This window comes from Anopheles moucheti, assembly GCF_943734755.1.
Source record: "Anopheles moucheti chromosome X unlocalized genomic scaffold, idAnoMoucSN_F20_07 X_unloc_3, whole genome shotgun sequence".
In the NCBI taxonomy this organism is placed as follows: Eukaryota; Metazoa; Arthropoda; class Insecta; order Diptera; family Culicidae; genus Anopheles; species Anopheles moucheti.
In genome coordinates, this window is record NW_026453537.1 from 447,501 (window position 1) to 450,784 (window position 3,284).

The 3,284-nt window shown below is 48.8% G+C and overlaps 1 pseudogene; it reads left to right on the plus strand.

The window, feature by feature from the left end:
- The window catches only part of LOC128308234 (uncharacterized), a 6,642-nt pseudogene extending 4,727 nt beyond the window's left edge, over window positions 1-1,915 (plus strand).
- Window positions 1,916-3,284: the final 1,369 nt, after the last annotated feature.

The following is a 3,284-nucleotide window of genomic DNA, read 5'->3' on the forward strand; positions in this document are numbered from 1 at the left end:
GCTGCTGGGCTGGCTGCTGGCGTGCCGACTTACGGCGCACCACCTCGGCCCAGGAGCCGCCTTCCTGGTCCGGAGACGGCACCACCGTAGCCGTCACCGCACCCACTGCCTGCTGCTGCTGCTGCTGATGTTGTTGCAGCTGCGACTGCGCAGCCACCAACTGCGTCAAGAGCCCGGAGACCATCTCCCGCTCCTTTCGATTCTCATCGCGCAGGTACTGGACCTCATGGCGATGACTCTCTTGCAGCTCCGCTAAATCCTTGCGGAACTGCTCCGCTTGCTCCGTCATTTGTGCTCTGAGGAGGGCCAGTTGGTCCTCCAAGCGCTCGATGAGCTTTTCCATCGACACTACCGACGCTGCTGCTACGGCTGTGCCAACTCCACTCGTTCGGCCAACACCACTCGTGGCTGTGGCCTTTCCTTCTGTTACTCGACTGAGCATCACCACCGGTTTCGAGCTCACCGGTGGCCGGCTCTCGGTCGATCCCGACCGCAGGATCCGGCTATTGTACGACATCGCCAGTCCAGAGGAGTCCGCGCTTTACGCTGGATTTACTCCCCCTCCACGGAGGGACGCCAGCAGCGGACCGCCACGATGATCGCCCAAGAACAAACAAAAATCAACAAATTTTATTAAATAAATAAAATGTTTCAAAAAAATTTTTTGTTTTCGGGTTCGCTGTCTGCCGTCCTGCTTAAGTCTCCGCTGCGTTGCGTTCGCGCCTAAATGTATACCGTCCGCATACACTGCCTCGGGAGCTTTCGTCGCTACGCGCTTCTCCACCTCGCGGATAGGTGGCGCTGTGGAGCAGAAGCTCTGAGCTGTCACAACGCGTCGCTCGAGCGCACACCCACACGCGACGATCCACCTGACGCCACTCTGCCGCTATTTTGCACGCACTTATTTTATAGTTTTTTGGCGTTTTCCACACTGCCACCGACCGGAATAATGTTCTTCAGTGACGCCACTACTGAATAAACGTTCCACTTAATGTTTTAATCGCCTATTTCGCGTATAAACAGCACTGGTCTGTTCCCATACAAAATGTATGGGAGAGATTTCTTTCGCTTTTATCAGGCGAGCATCGTCCTGTTTCGTTAATATTTCACCATTCAGGGGTAGAAGGCACTAAAAGACACTGATTAAAACACTTTTTGGCCCTTTTCGCAAAGTTTTACACTCGAATTTTCCGCTTTTAACCGGAGCGACACAGAGGCACGTCCGAGCACTGCTATGACAGCTGTCACACACACCACAGGGATAACTGGCTTGTGGCCGCCAAGCGTTCATAGCGACGTGGCTTTTTGATCCTTCGATGTCGGCTCTTCCTATCATTGTGAAGCAAAATTCACCAAGCGTAGGATTGTTCACCCTTTCAAGGGAACGTGAGCTGGGTTTAGACCGTCGTGAGACAGGTTAGTTTTACCCTACTGGTGTGTGCTGTTTGCCGCTATCTTAACGGAATTCCTGTGCAGTACGAGAGGAACCACAGGTACGGACCACTGGCTCAATACTAGTTCGACCGGACTTTGGTATGACGCTACGTCCGCTGGATTATGCCTGAACGCCTCTAAGGTCGTATCCAATCCGAGCTGATAGCGCTTCTCAAACCCATTAGGTGATCGGAAGCTAGCGGGCTTAACAACCCTCCGAGATCCGTCGGTGCTGCCCCGCGCACACTGACGTCTCATCCCCGCTATAGCACTAGACTGAGCCGCAACGGGCGGGAGCACGCTGCACGTGGAAGTACCTTACCACAGGGAACCCTGGTGGCTGTGTTTCCGTCGACCGTGGATACAACTAGTTTCGACACCTTCGACCGCCCGCAAACGACGGGACTACAGGCTGGGAGCTGCGAGTTGTAGAGATGCGTTCGCATCGATCCTCTCAGGCGACCCATGCTTGCTGGTGCTCGCGTTCACTTTGGGAATGGAGTGTTCGCGAGAGTGATTGTTGTGTTGTGTGTGTACAGTTGGTGCTTGCGTGCACTCCCATAGTGGAGTGTTCGCGAGCTTAAAACGCTAAGTCCCGATTAATACTCTCCTCGCAACATTATGTGCGTGGCTCCACGCCAAGTGGGATTAGCGGTGCGAAACGCGATTGGTAAAGTCGATGGTGATGTGCGTACCAACAGGCGATTTGTTAAGTCAAATGCGATCTGTGGTGCAACAGGCAATGTGTGTTTATTATCAGGTGTTGTTGGAAGTCAATACGATTTGACTTTCAAAAATTTTTCTAAGTCCCGATTTTTTTTCTCGTCGAGTAACTACAATGCACTATTTCTATCGCAGCGGACTTGCGGTTCATGGCCTTAATGATCGCGAACGAACACGTATTCGCAAAAAAATTTTTGTATGAAAAAGTCACCACTTTGGTACCTCCATACAAAAGTACCAAGTTCGGGTCGAGTGGTCGATGGACGTCGAAGGTGAAAATTTTTCATCATCGAAAATTTTTTCCAAAGTTGAAGCAAATGGGCCCTAGAGTATGAAAAGTGAAACCACGGATCGATTTGAGAAATAAAAATTTTTGTATGAAAAAGTCACCACTCGGGTACCTCCATACAAAAGTACCAAGTTCGGGTCGAGTGGTCGATGGACGTCGAAGGTGAAAATTTTTCATCATCGAAAATTTTTTCCAAAGTTGAAGCAATTGGGCCCTAGAGTATGAAAAGTGAAACCACGGATCGATTTGAGAAATAAAAATTTTTGTATGAAAAAGTCACCACTCGGGTACCTCCATACAAAAGTACCAAGTTCGGGTCGAGTGGTCGATGGACGTCGAAGGTGAAAATTTTTCATCATCGAAAAATTTTTCCAAAGTTGAAGCAAATGGGCCCTAGAGTATGAAAAGTGAAACCACGGATCGATTTGAGAAATAAAAATTTTTTGTATGGGAGGGCCCCTGCTAGAACATTTTTCCCAAGTGCGACCATTTTACCCAGTGAGTCAAAAAAAAATTTTTTTCACGGTGACTCAAAACTTCAATATTAGACTCCCCTGAGTATGAAAAGTGAAACGAAAATCATTTTTGAGAAGAAAAAATTTTTGTATGGGAGGGCCCCTGCTAGAACATTTTTACCAAGTGCGACCATTTTACCCGGTGAGTCAAAAAAAAATTTTTGTATGGGAGGGCCCCTGCTAGAACATTTTTCCCAAGTGCGTCGATTTTGGGTCGCCGACACAAGCTCGGGTCAAAAAAATTTTTTTTTCACGGTGACTCAAAACATCAATTTTAGACTCCCCTGAGTATGAAAAGTGAAACGAAAATCATTTTTGAGAAG